A 22491-nucleotide genomic window follows, 5' to 3' on the forward strand; every position below is an offset into this window, starting at 1 on the left:
TATTTGCTAAGACCTGGAAATATGCCAAATATTCTTCCATGCATAACACTTATTCTGGCAATTGTTGAGTTAATCGTTGGGCATTTCTGGTGCTTGAAACCACCTCCATTTGCTGCTGAGTATTAGCTTGAAGCACCAAGCTCCTTTTCAGGAGGACCCTGTATAGCAGGGACACAAAACATTTGTGCTGAGAAATGAACTCTCACTCTGACCATGGGTTTGCATTGCAGGCATTCCCAGGATTTCAGGAAATTCCTGGGGGCTGGGGCCTGTCCTCCTGTTCAGGTTCCCACTCACAATGTATTCCTAAACATTTGCTTTAAATTCTGCATGCCATCGATCCTATTCCCCCACTTCTCTTCCTTTTTGCTTCCTTCACCCACCTTACCCACTAAAATGCCAGGACACCAGCATGGCTGTGAAGTTCAGATTATCAGTGTTTGCTGGACATGGTGGTTTTTGGGAGGACAGTGAGAAGGCAATTTTTCAGTGTTGGCTTTTTTCTGCGCTTGGATCTCTAGTGATCCTGTTGGGATACAGTTGAGTGTCAGTCCCAAGAACCAAAAGGCAATTCCACTTCATTAGTCATATTGCTAGCTGGTTTCTAGTGGTTTTATCACCATACTTTGCACATCTGCAAACTGCGCCATCTTTGAAGTGCTCTGCCTGCTCACCTCTCCCTTTCATTTGTTCCTTTTATGGCAAGGCTCTGGTAACAGCAGTTTCCTCTTTTCTCCACTGACTCCAAGTCTGATGTGCTTTCCAGATTCTCCAGCTGCTCAACACCAGTTAAGATTGTGCCAACTTGTCAGTGATAAACTCTTCCTTTTTTTTTTTTTCCCCCCCAGGGGCTTGTGTCTACAAGGCTTTAAGCATAAAAATCTGCTTCAGTCCTGAAGCTTGGCAGGCAGCACCTCAGGCCATGAGCAAAGGTCTTTGCCAGGTTAAAAACAATGATAATAGATTTGGCCGTTTTTCAGTATTGAGAGTGTAAAAATAATAGTTTGTGTGATGGAGGAGTTTATGAGCTTGTTTAACTAAAATCAGTTTGATTTAGCACAAGGATTTTGCAAGGGATTCATCTTCCATTCAGACTTATTGCAGTGCTTTAAATCCTTCCTCTTTCCTCTTTTAAGGTTAATGAAACTGAGTTCACACAAAGATGAGAATGTATTCTGCAACTTTATACTTTTTTTCTCCAAATGGGAACCTAAGAGTTAATTAAATCCACAAACCTACTTGCATATGCACACGGATGTCACACATGTGTGCATGGATGCATACATGCATGTATTGTTTTTTCTTTGTCGTTTCGAAGAGCTTTGACCTTGTACCAGCTCTTCTCCTGTAGCTACAGGAACTGCTCCTTCCAGAGCTCTGCAGAACTGTTCTCCACTAACAAAAGCTTTACCTCCTCAATGCACGGCACAAACTGTCTGTGAGCCACTGATCTTGAATCCTGGCTTCCCAGGCTGATAGCAGACCTCATCACATGCAAATGTCAGCTCCCACAGGGACTACATTTCAAAGGACAGCAATAATAGTAATGGTTTTCACTTCTGTCATGCCTCTCATTACAGGATAGCAAGGCATTTGATCGTTGTCATTGTGCTGGCATCCTCTACCCTAGAAGCAAAAAAATTCTTGACTTGAGTGCAGCCTTCAACAGAACTGCCTTCTAAGACCATGGCCTGCTTGCACTGAGCCAGCTGTAGGACTAGAGGTCTAGACGTAATCAGCCGCACAGTCAGGATGTCATGCAAGGAAGGAAGAAGGGGCAAGGCAGTTAGAGCAATGAGATCCTGCTTTTACTGAATCCAGACTATGTGAATTAACCTGATTCAGACCTCAGTGTTTTCAAATCACAGTAAACTGTCATAAATCATAGTAAACATAAATGCCTGCAAGATCATCTCTGCGTTACCAGCTGATCTCCTGACATATAATCTTAAAGCCATCCCTACATACACAGAGGTGTATGGTGTAGAGGTGGACAAAATCTCACACTTCAAGATATATGAAACCTCTAAACATTTCATGATGCTTATAAAATAGTTTAGAAAATGCAGTAAGTTTACTATGAGTCATAATGCACAATTAATACAAAGAGAACAGTTCCTGCTCAAATCTCTATAAGCACAAAACAAAGGCCTTCCTATTATAAAGACAGAATCACACTATACTGCTTAATTCCACCCCAAAACATTTCAGATCCCTAGTCTCTCTAGAGAGCTTTATAATTACCAAAAAAGTTCAATAGATGAAACCGGAAAGGCATGGCGGAACTGAGACTGTCCAAATAAAAACCTCTGAGATTCTCTATAAATCTATCACAGAACATAAAAATCATTAATTTATCTCCTAGCTTCACATCCTCCTGACAACTTAGTATCCAAATGCATTATCAGTGGCCATTCCTTTGCAGTTGGTAACAGTCAAAAAGAAATTGTGAGGGAAAGGGTTTGTGGTTACCAGCATAGACTTGGGCATCACAGGATCTGCACTTTACCACAGGCTTGCTGTATACTCTTGGTCAAGTTGCTTAACCTTTTTATGCCCCATCTCCCTCTCCGACCTGGATAACAACTGCTGATTTACTTCACGAGGCTTTTGTGAAGCTCCATTTGTCAATGCCTGTGATGTATTATTTATAGTCAAAGACATAAACAATCACATCTTGAAGATGCTGAGCACATCACCTGCATTTTGATTTCTGCCAAAACCTCTCTTCCACTTAGGACAAATCCTTTCTTTTTCCTTTACTAGCATGATACTCTTTTATTCAATTATTAAATTTAACCAGCCAATATGCATGTTTGGGGCCATGAATTCAGCTCCCAGTTACTGACTTTCTGTAACAGGGGAGGCTCAAGGGAAAGCCACAGTATTTGTGATGCAGTGGTGGCAAAAAGCTTTGCTTGTTTTGAGGATTCCCTGCAAGACACTTCAGTTGCTGGTCCTGTCAGCATCTTCAGCAAATTGTTACTTATGTCTGAAGGACAGCTTTTAGGATGACAATATACAATATAACTTGCATAGAACAAGAGTGACAAGATAAACATATGAGAAGAAAAAACTGATCAGAGCCCAGATATAGTAAGTACATATATCTCTGTTAATGCTATACAGGGTAAATGTATCTGAGAAAAGGCACATAAAAAGAAGTACATTTTCTATAAATCTTGATGAAAATACTGTCTTGGTTTTAATATTTTTTCTTATGGAAACTCTGGTATATTAGGCTCCCTTGTTGCTGTTATAAAACCTGATGACAAACTAGGCAATGGCTAGATTTAACGTCCCAACTGACCTTATCTAACTGACCTTGCACCAAAACAGCAGTGTGCTGCCAGATTTTCCAGTTCTCTTCAGTATCTGAAGTCTCAGGAGGTCCTTTTCCTAAGTAATTCTGCATCTTCTGATCTTATTGTCCAGAAAAAACCTGCCAGGCAGTCAGTGAGGGCATTTAAGCACACTCACAAGAGGGGGAGCTCTGGGTGCAAAAGCTCTTCTCTGAAAATGCAAAAGCACCGGGCTTGCCTGGGTGAAGGGGGGTCTTGTAAATTACTGAGAACAACAAGGTTTCTGGTGCTGCAACACATCTGGCCTCCAAATTCAATTAAGAATGAGTATTTGACTAAAATCCTGCCCCACTCTGAGAGGCTGAAGATAGTCTGAATGATACAAAGTGTTTCTAAAGATAGCATGGTTTCAGTTTAGGGAGAGCTCAACACTTAAACAGCAGAAAATTAGAAAAGTATCTTGTGACTCTCCAGAAGAGTTTTAAGTCATGTCACTTCTCATGCAAGCCAAAAATGGGTTTAGCACAAAATGGTACTAGCTTTTCAATCATTAGTGGCACAATCAAATAAAATACATAATCTATTGCAGTGAACAATGTTTGTAAACAGTTGAAGTAGAATAAAATTCAATTATAATGGGTTTCATATACTTAACAATACAGATTAATAATACAGATTATGCAATTCTTATTCAGGTTTATTCAAGTCAGGCTGTACCATGAGCTTGGTTTAGAAGGAAATTATATTGGAATGCACTCTAACGAAGAAGAAATTTTAATGAGAAGACAAATATTACTCAAAGCAAGAGAAATGAAAGTGTCCGGAGGAAGAATACAGATGACAGTAATACAAAGTCATTTGACTGTATCTCTGGCTTTATGCAAAGATTAAAAATTCATATTTGGCAGTTGCAGAGGCTGGGTAGGCAGAACTCGCCCCAGTGGTTGCAACTATTTGGAGGGCAAGCCTGTGATCTCCCTCCAGATAAGCTCTCTACAAGTTTGCTCATTTTAGGAGTTTCCCATGGGACAAGTGAAAAAAGTTAGCTCTCAGTGCTACAAAAGTAGCTTCTTCCAGGCTGCTACTTTTTGGGTGAGGACAAACAGTACTCCCAAAGATGCTGAATTTCATTTGCTTCCACTTTTTCCCTCTGATAGTATAAGCTTATATCCAAGGTAGATATTGTGGACTGTCTGGTCTTTCCCTTTGTTTAATCACTCATGGAAGTTGATTTACTTCACATGAATTGCTTTAATTAATTGTCACTATGAGTGGCGAAGGACCAAACTACATTTTCCAGCGCACAGAAAATTACCAGTAAACAGAACCTGAGTGATACTGAACACATAAAAGCTGATCTCAGCTGAAAACATGTAGACCGTATATAGTTCTGGAAATAGATAGCTCACAAAGTACTTTACAAAAACCAGTTATAATGGGTACACGTGTAACAATGCAAAATGTGTTACACTAATGAGTGCAAGGTTCTGACTTGATTTAATCAAGATTTGAGAGGTGAAAGTGAAAGCAATACAGCGGATGAAGTAAAACAAAATAGATGAGAAAACCAAGATGCTGTTTTGCATTGGCTACACAGCCCTTGGGAGGCTGAAATCCTGAAGAATAACTTGTATTGGCTTGGACAAGGCATTGAGGATATCTGTGCTGAGTTTGTTGCAGTTGGCACAGAGCAGCTACACTTAAGAACATAAAGGTGCACTTCTGTAGAGTGGTAACAATTGGCTGCAGGTGTAAGAGATTAAATTTAAAGATTTTCATAGAGCAGGTAGTCTGTCTGTATCCCACAGTAACCCCAGACATAAAAACTCTCAGATAATCAAGGAAAAAAATGTCTAGAGACCAGATTCCAAATTCTTTATTCTGAACAAATGCTCACTAGAGGAAATTTGAACTTATATGAAGGAAATTATACCATCACCAAAGCTCACGGTGAACAATAGTCTCATACATATTCAAACATTAATTGCTGTCATGTAACCTCCCACTGAGGGATTTGTGCCATTCCCACAGAAAGCATTAAGAAGCAAGTTGATCTCCTGGCTCTCTGAGAGGACTGGGCCATCATCCTCCATTGCACATCATCTGGCTTTTTTTCACTCTAACTTCAGGTGTTGCAACCTATGAGGCTTCCCTGGTTGGGATTTTTTTTTCTTTCTAGATATTTAGTCTAACATTTCCCTTTCTCACTTATGACTCCTCGTGCTTTCTTTCACACCCCATTGTGCTACTTAATTCTTTCCTGTCTTTGGTGCTTATACCTTTGAACACTGGATTGTAACATCTCTCTGTAGCCATTTTTCTGAGTAACAGTATATTACAAATTCAGTCCTTCCAGTACTGATTTAGCTCCTTTAATCTTTCTTTTCAAATGAATCTCTCCATCCCCTTGATAATTTTTGTTGCTCTTCTCTGAACTCACTACAATTTTTCAATATCTCCTCACTAATGAGTTTCCCAGAACTGAACAGAGCGTTCCAGGTGCAGGAACAACAGAGCTGCATAAAAGTGGTCTGAACCTGAGCAGCCCCAAACTGCAGTGCCCTTTTGCTGCCATATCTCACTTCTAACTTCTACCCACAACTTTTGAGGGAGAAGAAGGGATTCCATGTACTTTTCTGTTTCAGATATTTATCATGCAGATTCTAAAATGCCAAGTTGGATTTTTAAAAATGAAATTCTGGGAGTGTACATCTGTCCTGAAGACTGCAGTCTGAACTCTTAAGCACCATCACCCATGTGGAAGTCAAAACCCTGCCTTATGCCGCTAACATAGAAAATATCCAAATTGTACAACTGGATGTGTATACCAAACCTTCTGTTTAGGAAGGATGCTGGGGTAGAAGTGGATTTTCATGAGTCTTCAGCTAGCAAGATTCACATCTGCAGAAACAGACATGCAAAATCATGACCGAAATCTCCTTTCCTTCCACCAGTGAAAATCATTTGATCTGTTTTGTTCCAGTGAAGAGGAAAACTGGTCAAATTCTCCTGTTCTGTAACTAACCCTGACTTCATTTTATAATGTCCTGACCCAGCTGCTTCTCTCTCTGGATCTGTTGCATCTTTAGTGGAGGATGCTAGTTCCTCCTAATTTAATCTCCTCTGCATATTTTATTGAAGTGTTGCTTCTTCCTCCATTTCTAGATGAACAGTGAAGATATTAAATATAATTTATTTACATGTGAGCTTTGTGGTTCTTCTATGGTCTTCTCATAGAACCATAGAATAGTTAGGATTGGAAAGGACCATTAAGATCATCTAGTTCCAACCCCCCTGCCATGGGCAGGGACACTTCACACTAAACCATGTCACCCAAGACTCCATCCAACCTGGCCTTGAACACTGCCAGGGATGGAGCATTCACAGCTCCATGCTTTGCCACTCACTGTTAATCTCTCTTTATAGCCTTGCAGCCTGTTTTCAATCAAGAAGACAGTGTTCATCTCCAAGCTGCTTTAAATTAATTTTTCTAGAAAGATTTCATGAAGCACAGTATCAAATGAACTTCTCAGATGCAAATACATTACAGCTCCAGCATTCCCTTCATCCATTAATTTTCTGTTTCTATCAAAAAAGCAATCAAGTTTGTCTTGTGAGATTTATTCTTGCTAGACTGACGCTGCCTGAGGCTTCGTGCTGCCGGGGCCAGCTCCCATGCAAGACAAAGACCCATGACCAGAATTGCCTCCAAGGTAGCTGGGTGTATTAAAACCTCTAAATATGGGGTTTTGGGGGCACTGTGAAGTTAATCCTACTCTATAGGACTAGCTAATTGGCAGTTCTATCTTTATTGTGTCAGGGAAGCTCAGGCAGGATTTCTGCCCCAAAATGGTTGGGATCCCAAATGGCACCTGGGGTGCCATTTTTCTGGAGAGCTGCAGGGGTTGTGGTCTCTGCACTTCCTGAAAACAGCTGCTCTTATGTTGTGCAAGGTCACCCAGAATATCTCAGAAAGCTGTGCATTGGCATGTCTTGCTCTACACCATCTGCAAAGAATCCTATTACCTGCCAGGCATCGCTCCCAGGGTGTTCTCTCTGGTGGCATGGCCAGGATGAGGACCTCCTGTGTGGAGTCTCATAACAGATTTAGCAACAGGTTGCCAGGTAGCAGCAGCCATTGCCACAAGGGACTGCAGCCGCCCAGGGACTATTGCAGGGGCGTTTTGATGGTCCCTGTTGTGCCACTTGTCTTCATATTCCTTGCCTTCACTGCATTCCAAAACAACACAGATTTCTTTAGTTTAGAAAGGGTAAAATGTAGGTTTTTAGAAAGCAGTGCTTTGGAATCATCTATTTCTTCTTTTAGTGTCTGTATAGAGTTTTCTTTAGCCAATTCTTAGTATTCTGGTCACAAATCAGGAGAAATTATCACATGCAGTGTGGCATTTTCACCACTTCCCTCAATAACCTGGTGCATCTGTACCAGCTGATTTTCATGCAGGCTCATTTTCCCTCAAGAATTTTTTCACATGTTACTAAGAAAAAATGTTTTATTAGCTTTTCCTCCTTTCTGAATTGTTCACATTCCTTTTGTTTGTCTCATTAAAGACAGATTCTTGTCATCACTAGTTTCATACCCACCCTAATTTACTAATTAATGGACATACTTTCTCTCTCAGATTTTTGCTTGTCTTCCCCCAACACTCATGTAAGTGTCTTGCACATTCCCTTTAAATCTTTTGGCAGCATTAATTCACTCTTTTTATTTTTTTTTTTTTTAATTTCTTTTCCCTGAGATCCTTATCCGTTGCCTGAATCTGTGTTCTTGTTTGATTTCCTTCCCACCACCTCCTATTTCAGTACAGGATTTTAACCGCGTATCTTTGAGTTGTCCTTTGTGAAGTGACTGTAACTGTAGCAGATAACAAACTTTTCATGCACACCTATTAGTCGCACAGATTTATGCATACCTGACTGCCACAGAGTTTGGAGATGCCAAATCTGGAAATGGCCCCTTGTGAATTGTAAATGCAGGGTCTGAGTCAGGACAGGGGCCACTGTCATGGGGTCCTCCTGAGCTGAGCATCCTCCCTTGACCAGGCAAGATGAAGGTGGTCCCCCACCCCAGAACACCAGCCCTTAATCCCACAAAGCAAGCAGCAGCCCTAACAAGTTTAACAAGGTCCTTCAAAGGATCTCACATTCACCCAGTGTGTGATCAGGAAAAGGAATAAACACCTTTCTGTCAGTAATCAGTTCCTTAAATAATTAGTTAATGTTTGTATAGTACTTTGAAGGTGTTAAGTGCTCCATAAGTACACGCATGATTTTTTGGCATTTAGGGGTCCTTTCAGTCTTTGCTGGCAGCACCTAGTTCTCAGCATTAATGAGTTACATGCTATTGCTTAGGGGTAGGTGCGTTTAGCAGAGAGGATTAGTTGCTGTATCTCCCCACACTCTGGAAAAAAAAGAAAAAAGAAAAAAGAAAGAATTTGCTGTTTGCTGGGAAAAGGAATATCTGGCTTTACTCTCCCTCAGGGCAGCAGAAAGCCTCCTCTTGGGCCCCTGGTCCAGATGAAAAGCTTTTGTCCTGGGGAAGGGGAGCAGAGCTAAGCTAGTCTGACCCCTCCAAGGTTGTTCCTAACAAGTTCCAGCTGCAAATGCTTCTCTCACTCAGTTGTGGCTTGGGGGGGCAAGAGAAAAAGGCAAATTCTTCTCTTTCAGGCCAGGTAAATACTTGCATTTTTTGCTGTCTAAAGTGACAATTTTGAAAATTGAAGATTCTTTTTTTTTAAGAGTCACTAAGATTTCAGCAGGGACACAGTTGAAGTTATTCTCAAGGCATACTGGAGCATGATAACTTTTATCAATATATTAAGTAGCCTCTTGATGAGATTTATCTGAAACAAATGGAAGTGTTGGTATTGTTTATGTTATTCTTACAAACTTCCTTAACGCTCCCGACTACTTCATTATTCTGGGACCCTAATGCAAGGCAGCAGGTATTATGGTTCTCCTGCAGAGTTTATTTTCAATATTAATTATCTTGCTGTGCGTTAAGTAGTTCTTGGTTTTGTGTTAAAAGGTTTATGAAGATTAGATGATTAAAATGATAAAAACTAATTTTCTCAAGCATAGCCACTCTGCAGCAGTCAACTGGAAAGAGAAAAATATGTGCACTTAGTTGTCTTGGAAAAATTGCACTGTAGCTCATACTGGGGGGAAGGCAACATTGGGAAAGGATGCCTAATCACAAATGTTGCTGTCCTGCTGGCTGCACACTTGTGCTTGTGTTGTTGTGTCAGCCGCTCAGTTTCATTCCCAATAAAGCAGATTTTTGTCTGAGAAATTAATTTCAATACATGATGGGAATGGCTATCACTTGCAAACATACCACATCTGCTGCAAAGCTAAGCTCTGTGTGACAGCAGAGTATATTTTGACTGCTCTTTGAGGAGGAGAAGGGCTCATGAAATATCTTTGTGGCTGGGTCTGATTTCATGGCATTAAGCTGGGCTGCATTGCAAGTGCCTCTTACAGGGGCAGCTGTGACTGGAGCATGATCTTAGGGTTAAAGGAATCTCTTTTACAAACACTATTACTGTGCCCCTGTTCCCTTGCTGGAAAATGATGAGGAAACTCTGAAGGATGAGTCACAGCCTTACTTTCTGTGAGACATTGTTATTAGTCTGCTAATGCCGACAGATACCTGGTTTCACTCCTTTGCTCTTTATCTGCAGAGGGACTCTGCACAGCTGCTATGACTTTTTACAATATATTGCTGAATTTGGGGCTGTTAGACCTCTGCAGATTTGTTGTTTTTAATTTTGGCCTAATAGTGAACTCTGAAGTGAGGGCTGACTGGCTAAGAATGATACATCTATCCCTTTGTCTTTGAAAACAGTGGACTTGAAGTTTGATCTGAGCAGCACAGCACTAGAGGTGGATGCAGCTATCAGAGTCCTGCCCTGCAAGGCTGCCACCCTCAAGAGCCCATGCTGCAGTTTTCTGCCCTATCACCGGGGTCATGTCTAACATGCTGCCCACTCTCAGCAGGACACATGTGGGGCAAGGGAGGGCAAAGTGACCCTGGGCAAACCAGCAACAATGCTGTCCCCATAGACAGTGCTTCAGATAGTTTCCTGTGACTGTGTCACAGAGTATCTTTTTCCTTTCCCTGTCTTATTATAAACATGTTCACTTTTAAGCAGCATAAATTTTTTTTTTCTGTAACAAAGTATCCTGCTTGTCAAGTAGAGGCATCTGCACAGAATTTGCTAATGCTAAAGCCATAGGAATTAAAATCTCTTTATCATCAGCAGAAGTCACCCCCACTGCACATGTAAGGATGAAACCAAAAGAGTAGAAGGTGTTCTGTGAGATACAGTGTAAGTCAAGGAGCTGAAGACAAGCAGGAGAACTGCTCTGATTATTTTGCATATTGGATGTATCCATTTTATATGATCCTGTGGTGGTTTCTGTATTCTGGGACAATTTTTTCCAATTACTCTAAATATTACTTTTTTTCTATGAGACTGTGGTCATTAGTGTTATGAACTGCTATTTACTGATGTCGTGCAGCCTTTTCAACATCCTAGAATTTATTATAGGTATTAGACATGCCAATGTTTATCCATTTTATACTTTCATTACTCCAGATGCGTACAATGGTATCATCACTGTTGTCTTGTTTCATTAAAATTTCCATTTTTTTAGTTTTACTGCTGAGAAATAACTTATTAGAAAGCATGCTGAAGCATACTCAGCCTCTATATTGCGTATGTTTGAATCCTGGGCATTTGACAGAAAATGTCTGTCTGCCTCAGAGGTGGCACTGTCTCTTTTAGGCCAGTGTTGGTAGACTGGGCCAACAAGCACACCTAATGCTAGATTGTGAACAGCCTCTGAGAGCCTGAGATGTCTGTAGTGGATACTTCTGTCTCCTGCATGTCCACAATGAAGGTTCTTCGCTGTGTGAAATATAATTTTGTCCTCAGAAAATTAGGAGTTTGTCTTGTTAACATATGACCCACCTACAGTAATAATGACTGACGTGTATTCGATGTTTTCCTCTTAGTTCTTCTGAACTGAACCTGCATGTTGAATGAGGCTCCATAATCCATTATAGAGACAGGAAAGGAAGAGAGAGAGGAGAGGGGCAGAAAAAAAACACCAGGGTACAGCTGCCTCTGACTAAGAGGGACAAAGACATCACCCTGTCATGGTGGCAAATGTTAGATTTTTATGTTAAGAAGGGTTTTAAGGGTCAGCTAACTAGAAAGTAAAGCTGAGATGAGCATGCAGCAAGGAGCCAGAAAGACGAATGTGACATATCTGACATAAGGGGATTTTTGATTAAGGAAACAGCTTGTCCACACTGGGCAGAAAAAGCGCACTCAGAGCCTAGGACAACTTGCTGAATAACCTGCCTGAGAGAAAGCATTGAAAAAGCTGTCCTAAATCCACTTTTAGCAGTAATACTTCTAACAGAAAGTGTTTTCTGGCTTCAGTGAGCCTGTGCTCAGTTATGAGCAGGTTCTGCTTTGCTGGACTCTTGCAATGTCAGTTCTCAGCCATGAGTGTAAGGCAGTGGGGTGCCATCGACTCTTGGAGGAAGACAGCCTTGGCTTTCTCAACAGCCCTTAGCTCTGATAACATGATGTAGCTCATGGCAACCTTTGGCCACAAGCAGCACAGAGTTATAGGAGGTCTTTCAAGATAATTGCTGCAATCAAAACAGAGAATTAGCTCTGTATTTCAGGAAAGTTTACCATGAGGCTGAATTAGTAATCCCAAACATAGCACCTCATCTGTGTTAAAGGCTGGAAGGGGAAAGCCCTAGTTTTTCAGTTTGCAAGGTGTCATTAATACATCAGAAACTGTACTTCAGAACAAATTATATGATTAAAAAAGTATATTTCACCCAGCAAGTAGTTATCCCACCCGCCGATATTTGTTAGGATAGAATTCAGTGAAAAATTAAATCTGTTTCTACTATAAATTCTGGCTCAATTCCCACAGATTCAAATACTCAATCTTTAGCCAAATTTGCTGAGGCAATGCCTGACACAGAAAATGGACTCTGACATTTAACATAAAACTTAATTGCAGTAAGTACTGCAAGACAGGGCAAGGGATGATATCTGTAGTGCTGAAGAAGACAGGGTTTGGTACCCATTCTTTTTCAGCAAAAACAGATTACTGGATATTATTAAAACTGCCTTAGATGCAGAACATGCATGCAGACACATGCAGTATTGAAAAGTGCAAACTGCCTTCTCTCCACTCAAAAACCATGTATCATAAAAATTAGGAATAGAGTTCCAATTCCCAATGCAAAGAATCTGTGGTGTGTGCATGGGCACACAGGAGGAAGTATAGTGTGAGGATTTGGCTAGCAGCTAAGAAGTCAAAACTGATTCTACATGAAATCATCTTTTGGAAGCCTGTCAATCTGTTCATCAGGACTTGTCTTGTGCTTGAGCAGTGATGGCAGCCGGGTCAGTTACTGCACCAATGCCCATCTAGGAACAGCAGCATACTGCGGGGGGCTTATGCCTCTGTAGGAACTAAGACCTCTGGCATCAGATCTGTATTCTCCAGATGCCTTTCCCTGCTTAGCAACCAGGAAGCTTCACTTTGCTGAAAGTTTTGCCTGGAGGCTCTGTATTCACACAAATGGGAAGTTTGCCATAGGCTGTATGAAACAGCATAGGAATGAAGGGAACTGGCAAAGGCAGGTTAACAGCATGGCTCTGAAACAGGCTGGAGGGAAAATGATGTAAATTCACTTTTGTGTGGGAACTGCTCAAAATTGAAGGCTCAGTCTGCTGTGGCAGTAGAGTGCAGGCAGTGGAAACAGTCAGCAGATGTGTTCAGCAAAGTACCAGCTCCCAACCAGTGTCCAAGCATGGACCACAGCCTCCATCCTGGTTGAACACAGGTACCTGCTCTCAGTTTTCAAGTCTTGTCACAACCGCATAAGTGACATGGGGCAAACGTCAACACACTTGTTAGAGAGAACGGACAAAAGAGAAATCTAAGTTTTTCAGCAGGTGCAGGGAATCTGCCACAGATCTATCAGGTAGGTGGTATAGATTGTAAAGGACCTTTCCTCCCTGCTGTGCAGAGGGTGGGCAGGACCCAGACGAATGTAGGTTTGTCTCCCTTTGGTGATGTCGTCTGTATGTGCCCACGACCTCCTATCCACAGTTTGATATTCTTGCTGGATTGCTTGGATGATGCTGCAACTGAGAAGTGTCTGTGTGGTTCCTGTCCAGTAATAATTAAATGTACCAAATGTACTAACTGTACAAGGCATTTCCCTCCCTGAGGTAGATGCCTTCTATATCTCCTAGGATCACTTTGTCAGACTATGCTGCAGAAGAGCACCTTCCAATTGCTCCCATCTCTGCACAATACCATAGCTCTTTGCCACTGCACATCTGAGTCCTTCTCATTCTATGGTCAGCATCACGTAATTCTCTCGCATCGGCATACAAACAACCACCAGAGATCACGTATAGACATTAAACACATTTGTTGAGAGGAGGGTTCCCAGGTGCAAAAATTAAAAAGTCATTCTCCAAGGCTTGTGCCTGATCATGCACCATCCCTTCACTAAGCTGGGATTAATATTTCAAAGGAAATACATCTGCCTTTTGGCACTTTCAGAGAGGTCACATGAACCAGCTGAACCAGAGTAAACTTACAAGATATTACCATCTTCTTGTTTCTTCCTCTCTGCAGCATGTATAGTGTTAAACTGCTTATATATGTATATGTGCACTCTGAGAAATGCAACATGAGCTTTATTAGTTTTCATTACTCAAGGATTGGCTGCTTACTGTTTCAGTGACCACAGCATATTTGTGGGATAGTGTTAAAGGTTCATCTGGCCACAACGAATTCATGCTGTATCTTGCACATCATGGGATACATACAAAAAGATACTACCAATACAGCATTTCTCTACTGATGGTAAGCCAAAACTACCTTCCTTGGTTGTCCCAGCTGGCATGGGATCAGCTGGGTAATAAACACCTAAAATTTACTTCATTTAGGGCATCAGGAAAGGAGGAACAACACTTTATCTTAATGTAAGGTGAAAATTACAGTATGTCTACGAAGAGGAAAACTGTGAGGTAGCCCTTGGGAGACAAGGCAGTATTTGTTATTCATTTAGGAAACAGCAGGATGAGACTCAGATTCGTTAAATGTCTGAGTAAACCTCCTAGAGGAGAAGCAACTAATATGCTTTCTGGTACATGTTCTAATTTTTCATCACTGGTTAGTGCAGTGTGGTAAGCTTATGGTGGTCATGACGTGCTTTGTGATAGTGATCAATATCTAATTAGGCAAATGTTAATTTGTTAATGCCTGAAGCTTTAAGACTCTCCTTCAAGCATCAGCTCCATATGGATTACTGTTCTCTGTGACAAATCACTTGTGTTCTTGTTCTTGACCTAACAGAGTTAACTCCTATCATGACAATGCCATCGGATCAGTTTAACCTCTTCTTTTTCTCTTTGTGTGAAAAGCTAAACTATAGCTGTCATGTAGTCAAAATGTGATTCAGAACGTGCTGCACAGGCTTATCCCCTCTGCTGCAATCCCGTCAGTAAATATGGATGGATAGCCTTGCCTGCGTGCTGATTCACACAAGAATGAATAAGATGCTTTTTAAAAAATGCACTTTCTGGTGATCCAGAAGTGCTGCAGTTTCCTACTGCAACATAAGGAAGCTATTGCCATCCCCTTTCCTTTCCTCCTGCAGGGAAATCCATTGCTGGTGGTATAGCAGCACCTAGAGGCCCTGGGCCGGAGGTGGCAGAATGGCGCAAGCTGTCGGGGGCATTCTCTGTCCCTAAAAGCCTAAAGTCGGGAGCACAGGGGGCTAAAAGAAAGTGCTGTCGGGGTCCCACAGAACTCTGGGGCTCAGGGACAGGGTGCCATTTTCCTAGTGTCAGAGGATTTGGGGATGAAACCAGAATGGACCCAACCTTCCTGCATCTCAGGACCGTTCTTCCCTTCTGTGGTGAGACCCACCATCTGTGTCAGACCTAATAGACTTAGCAGAGCCAATTTCTTGGAGGAATCCTTCTTATCACTCACCATCCCAGCAGGTAGGGAAGGGGAAAGGTCAGCCAGTTTGTACTTCAGATATGCCTCCTTATCTTATTAAACCAGAGGCTGCCTTGTGGCCATACCTGCACCCCCAGCCTGCCCATACCCTTCTCCCTACCTGCTCCCCCAGAACCTCTGCTGCATCCCCAGCTCCTCTTTCTGCTCTGTTCTCCTATACCTCTGCCACTGCTCCAAGGCAGCCCCAGGCTCCTGAGGAGCAAGTTACCCTAGAGAAAAACTAAATAGCTCTGTTCCATGGAGGGGATCTATGCATGGTAGAGATCAGCCTTATCACTGAATAGTCCCTCTCACTATAGGGCAAGTTTTTCCCAGATAATACTTTTGTGTGTGTGTGTGTCTGTAAATCTTGATATATGATTAAAACTTCTGTGGGGAACTGGTCATGTCCTGATCTTATTCTGACTTGGCTAAAGAAGGGAGAGAATCTGACATCTGTGCTGACATGATTAGTTATTAGAAGTTCTCCCTCGCTGATCACTGGAGCTCAGCTGGCTGCTTCTTCCAGCTGCTTTTCCAGACACCTTTTTCTGAAATATTCAACAGTTCTTTATGCCTGATATTTTCCTTCCATGAAACTAATTTTGTGTTTAAATTAAATCACTTCTCTGTCTGACTTTAGCAGTTATATAAGCTAAGAAATTAATTTGTCCTCTACAGACTTTTGTCATTGCTGTGGACCTGAACTGGTGTTGTTTTTGAAGCATTCATGACAGAATATGCATGCTAGAAATAGTGCAGCAATTTAGTATAATGCTATATATGGAGGTAACAACACTTCCTCCAATTAGTCTTAATTTCCTTATTAATATAGTAATGAAGCTCAGGCTGCCTTCAGTGTCTGTCTTGGAGAGACATTTGTTTTCTCTCTGTTTAGGAGGGGAAGCTCTGAGCAAAGAAGTGGAATTAAGAGAGGATAAGGAGCTCTGAGGAGAGTCAGGTCAGTCCAACCCTTCACAAGGGGCTGGGGCACATGGCTGAGTTTTACGACTGTAGCTAGTTTCTGGCCAAGGGAACAGGTCTCAAATGTTTGAACACAGGGATGAGATGGCCATATGTTACCTGCTCTCCAAATAGAGCTCTGCTACTTCTCTTTGAGGAGAAATGAGATAGGGAAATGAGAATCTCTGTCCATTTACTGGGAAAGCTGATGAATACATGAAGACTTTGCCTGGCTTCTGCCTTTCATTGCTTAGGCCAATGATGAATTCATCTAATTCTGTGGGTTGAGGCATTCTTGAGTTGCATGGCTCCTGCAGTAAGGGGGCTATGGCAAAAGCTGAGCTGGTAGAAGGACACTGCGTAGGACAGATGGGAAATATAGCCATAAACTGATTCAAGTTAGATCTGACCAGCTTTTTGTGTGAAGGCATTCTTTCCCAACCCTTTCTATTGATCCTAGCATAAATAGAACAACAGAAGGACAGAAACATCCCTTGACAAGGGACCTCAGCTCTCTGCCGCATCCTACTGGCTTTCCTTTTCATGCAAGACCTTCCCTCTGCAGCTTGGGGCAATGATGTTACACTGGTGTCTAGGAGGTGCAGCTGATTTTCATATTCCATTTGCACAGGACCTTTTACAGATGTATGTGTTAGAAGCCAATCCTGGAATAAAACAGGCAAACAGGCAATAGTGTCGTAACTAGAGAGAAAAGAGAATGGAAATAATTTTCACAAGTGAGACAAGTCTCTCACTGCTGCCCCACCAGAGACACCTTGATTTTTATGCTTTCCTCCTAACCATTTGCTTTCTTTTACCGTGCTTTTCTTCATCTCCTGTTACCTTCAATTTACACAAGCTGCAGTTATGCTTTGTACAAAAGCTTTCATGCAACACAGGTATTATGGAAACTTAGTATTTTCACCATGCCCTGCCACTATTGAGCTAGCAAGCTAATTCATCACAGCTCTCCTCGGGCCTTGCAAGCTGAAAGGTAGTGCCTTTAGATGTCAGCGCTTATAATGGTGATTGTATTTTCACTTGCTGGTTCATAATGCTGGTCATGAATTCCAAACAAGCAGAGAACATTTCTCACTCCTGCAGCCGTTTCTGAATCATTTGCCAATCTCACTGGATACTTTTGGCAGTGTCTCGACACTTCCACAAAAGGTTTTTGGCTGCAGAGGGCGCTAGGGCAGGCTGATGGTGGTGGGTCAGGGCACTGAGGTATAATTGTTGAAGAAAGTGCCATTTGCCTTGCTCTCGTGTGATAAGCAGCGACATCATGCAGGTCTACAAACTCCTTGTTCTTTAATCAAAACTGAATATTCCAGTAGGAAGTTGTGTGTGGAACCAAGCAGGATAGCAGGACTAGCATAGCAATTAAAGCAAGACAGCAACAAATTTATTGTTAATACAGGTATAATGTACATGAATAATGAATAAGACTGTGCAGGTGGAGTGCTTTGAAAAGAACAGGAATGTACATGTAGGCTTCAGACTGTTGCTTGCTCTCTTACTTGAGCAGCACCACTGAGAGCTCTCTTTCTTGCTCTTGAGAGCAGCATAATGCAGGGAAGGGAGTATCATTGCTGCCAGCTTTCAAAAGGATACAACTGGCAGAATGAGGCTTTGATTCCCACTCCCTGATTAGTTCCATTGCCTCAAAACCCTGAGCTCTGTGACTGGGTGTCTTTTTCTGGGAGAAGAGAGATGGCTCAATCCCATCTTCTTGTCCAACCACCTCCACCAAGGCATATTCTGCATTAACCAAGGACTTCCTTATCACTGAGCCTACAGCGCCAGCACCTAGCTGATATCTTCAAGTGGGCATCTTTGCTACTGCAGCTATTCTTGACCTATTGGGTAAAAAAAAATAAAAAGTCTTCTGTGATCTAAGTCTAAACTATGGTCTAGAGGGAGGATGAAGAGGGCTGCAGGAACAGCCTCTTTATTTCTTAACAGATGAACTTGCACTATTGCAAAAAAAAAAAATGTTTTGTTCAGGCCTAGGCATTCATCTACAGAGAAGCCACATTACTGATGTTGTAAATCAATATATGTGTCTATGAGATCAAGGCCTATGAAAACTGACAAGAGCACTAGCCAGCTGCTGTGTGTCAGCGTAACTCCACAGAATGTGATTTGCACCAGCTGGTCACCTACTGACCATAGGCCAGAAGTGTATGTGTGCCACAGGGTGTGAGCTGCTGTAAAGGAGGGGCCCTGTAGAGCTCCACTCACCAGATGCTTCATGGAGTCCATTAATTGCTCAAAGAGCAGATGAGCTGTTCAAATGTTTCCACAGGAAACACCAAAAGAAGCAAAGCATTTGGAGTGGAATTTCACAGACACATCTGGGCAGCTGTGGAGCTGGGCAGTGAAAGGCAGTGGAACACACTCAGCCTTCACACACCAGTTGACATCGATTACATCTGTTGGACTTCCACATGGTCCTTTAAAACTTCTGTAGGAGATCAGGCATGGCACTACTTTAACTCTTTGAAATGTGGTAGAAATATTTGCCTGGAAAACAAGCCAAAAAAATCCACAAAGCACGTCAGCTTGTTTTCCAGACTGTAGGCAAACTGACTTTTGGTTTTTTTTTAGCAGGTGTTAGGTCTGACAGTGCTCTCTTTATTTTCAGTGAAAGGGGCACAAGTAATACCTGTCTTGCTCAGTGTCATGAACAACTACTGAAGTCAGTGCAGTCAGCATTGGCTGTGATAGCCATTTCCCTTGTTGCATTAATTCTGGTGTGCACGATTTCATTAAATACAAGAAAACAGACATTGAGTGAGTGTTGCAAAGCCTCTCCTAACTGCAGTAATTCCTTCTTGTCCTTTATTTATAAACTGAATCCATACTAGAACTGTATGTGTAGCAGTAATCAATACCTTTGCAAACTCACAAATAAGAATGATGTAGCCTCCATAGAATGAAAACTTTTATTTCCTATTCTAAAGGTGGAGGTTTGAAGTCAAAACGTTGTCTATGGTCTCCCCTGTTACCTGGGTAAGAGCCAGGAATAGAAGTCATTTGTCCTGTACTCCAACCCAATCCTGTAACTCTAGGGCTATTCTCAAGTCTCTTACTCCTGCAAGCCATTATTCTATTAACATGATAAATTAACTGTTAGAAGTGTTTAGCATTGAATATTTCTAGAGCATAATTATTCCAGGCTCCCTTGGCAGTAGAAACGTTACTCTTATGTCAAAGATGGGGAAACTGAGACATAGTGTTTTGTCCAAGCTTGTGGGACTGTTAGGATCAGAGTCCTACAGCTCAAGACTGGCCCCAGGCCAGTCTTACAAACTATGTCGCCTGTCAGTGCTAGCCACAGCCAGTGAATTAAATACTAGCTTAGCAGAAGAGGAAAGTTAAGCAGTACTGACAAGGGAGACAAGAAACGCTTTTAGATGAGATTTGAAAATTGAGACACAGAGTTGATTAGGTTCATACTGCTGTGTGATCTACAGATGCTAAACGAACAGCTCTCTGCAGCCACACTGGTGGGAATACTGATCAGATGGAATTACTCCTCCTGAAATGCAGTAACACGTTACTGCTGCAGTGCTGCTTGGAGGGGGTTATTTTGTCATGGGAGGAAAGAAACAAACCTTTCTCTAACTCTCAAAGTCTTAGGGAAACTTGTGAGCAGCAACTTAGTATTAAATTTTCCTTGACTATTTTGCAAAGAAGAGAAGCATGGGGAGACACAGTGGAAAACAGAAAGTTTACAAACAACCCTACTAGTACCACTACAATGAACACATCTATACTGTGAGAACATGTCTATGTTATGATGAGACAACTTGCAAGAAATATAACATTTGAGTGTGCCAAGCCTCAAAGTATGACCACTCCTGTCCCTAGCACATGGAATACCTTGGCTGTGGTTCAGGTATGCAAAGCAAGTGGCTGTGCTGACTCTTCAGTACCTGTGGCTGAATGCTGCTGAAGCAGATCAACTGCGCTCAAGATACCCTCTTGCAGATAACTCTAGGGAATGTTAGATGATAACAGGGGGGAGTGATCTTAGTCATAGGCCGAGTACCAAAATGTGCTGACAAGTGGTAGAAGCACTGTGAGAGAGATATGAGGGTGTGCAAACACCATACACCAAACTTGCAAGATACAAGACAAAGAAGGAGAATTACAGATGCTGAAACTTTTTGAATACTAGTTTTCCAAGAATGTCTATCTTTGCTATGATGCTCCCTCTACAATTGCATTAATGCTTTGTTATGTGGAATCTAGTTCCAGCTGACTGACATACTGTATCAACAGGAGACATCACGAATTGGTGTGTCAGTCTGGTGAACTGAAGAGAAAAAATATAAAATCCCCGTTTCTGAAAACTGTCTTAAAAAAAAATAATTAAACCCTACACGAACAAAAATATCAAACAAGCTGCCTCTGTAAGACATTGCTTACAACTGTATTATCAAAAATCAAGGGTATGCTGCTGAGACAAGGTGGTAAGGGTCTGGATGAGGTGGAGAGGCTGATTTTATTCCCTGTCCTACTGAAGTCCTGAGGACATTGAAAGGCAGCATTGGCAGCTGCTGCTCTGTACTTTGTACTCACATGCATATGCCTGCCGGTTCTGCCTGACTTAATGGGGCACCTGGAGTCCAGGAGGACCACCTCATGATGAGTCCTCTGTAGTTTGCATTAGAAAGTATTGTCTGTGGCTTTGTTCCCCTCTGCAGACTGCACTGTCGCTCAGTAATGGCTTAGGTGGCAATAAGCAGCATTGCTTGTGGAGGTTTGCCTGATCTTTCCAAACTGAAAGAGCATGTTTTGTTGAAATGGAAGATATTAGGGAGTATTTACAAACATCCCAGCTTCCTAGCTTTTGGAAAATCAACAGTTTCTTTGGTTGTGGAAAGGTCTCTCAAAGCACCTGGCCTCTCAGGTGGTCTGCTCTGCCTTTAGTATTGTTGTAATCCTGTTTTCCCCATAATTAATCTGCAGAAAGCAGAAGAGCTCCTTGTTTTGCCAGCTTGCTGCCAGAGAAGTTCCTGCTGACCAGGGGAGACATGGGCTCCAGGACCCCTGGCAATGGCTCTGCTTGTGGGATATTGGGTGGCTGAGGGGGACTTGAATGCAGTCAGGTTACCAAGGCTTACTGGAAAATGAGCAGTATTTCTGGATGATTCAGAACAGTGCTGAATTTACAGGGATCTTCTGCTGCCTCAAAAAGGAGCAGCAGAGAAGAAGGGCTGAAGGGGGAAGGATCAGCGTTGATTAAGCTGACAGTTCTGCTAATGTCACTATGGACACAGCCACATTCCTTTTCTTTGCCAGCAGCAACCTAAATAATAAGATGCAGAGAGAGAGGGAGGGAGTGTCAACACTAGGCTACTCACAGTGCTGTTGGCAGTATTTAGATGAGAAACTAGTGGTGTGATGGATGGCCATGATGCAAAGATACATAGTGATCAGTGCTCTGGAAAAGCAGGCAGATTAAGTAGGCTTGTGCCTGACTAGTCTGAAGGTGACTCTACCAAGATCCAGTTGTTAGATGCTAATTGCATTTTTGTGCCTCTCCCTTCCCCCCCCCCCCCCCCGCACTATTTGTACTGAACTCAGCTGTGGGTGCAACAGTTCTTGCATATGTGTTGGCAGATGCTGTTTTCTCACTCTGGCCTAGATCTGCACGTTGTCTGCTCACTGGGCACTAGGGTTCACAGGGTGAGAAGAGCTTTCTTGGTCTGATCAGAGTGTGACAAGGAAAGTCGCACGTCAAGCATGGAAGTGCTGCATGTTCCAGTTGTCCTGTCTCCATGTCCCTGGTCCTGCACCCCATGTACCCACTGATTTGCCATTGTACAGGCTGGCTGAATAGCAATCTTGTCACACCATTCTTTGAAGATAAACTAAATTCTCAAATTTTATAGGACTCTTTTTCCAAATTTTACTTTCCTTTTGTCAGTCAAGGGTGATCTGTGTAGCTCTGGCTGAGCATCTTCAGCTGCATAACGTAATGTGAGGCAGCATGTGACTGGTTGGTCTAGCATGTGCATACAAGATGGAATAAATGCCAGTGAGGGCTGTAATGAATAGGGAAAATCTCCAGGTAAGGGATGTGACCCATGGTGACTGTGCTCTGTATCTGTATCAGGCCTGATGATTG

At 42.2% G+C, this 22491-nt stretch overlaps 1 protein-coding gene across 3 annotated transcripts in view; it reads right to left on the reverse strand.

Annotated features, from left to right (window-relative positions):
* KCNMB2 (potassium calcium-activated channel subfamily M regulatory beta subunit 2) overlaps positions 1 to 22491 on the reverse strand; it is a 149711-nt gene that overhangs the window by 116963 nt on the left and 10257 nt on the right. The window lies entirely within an intron of this gene.

This window comes from Neopsephotus bourkii, unplaced genomic scaffold (genome assembly GCF_033783945.1).
Source record: "Neopsephotus bourkii isolate Nb327-2 ecotype Australia unplaced genomic scaffold, CSIRO-AGI_Nbou_v1 NB_678, whole genome shotgun sequence".
Taxonomy (NCBI): domain Eukaryota; kingdom Metazoa; phylum Chordata; class Aves; order Psittaciformes; family Psittacidae; genus Neopsephotus; species Neopsephotus bourkii.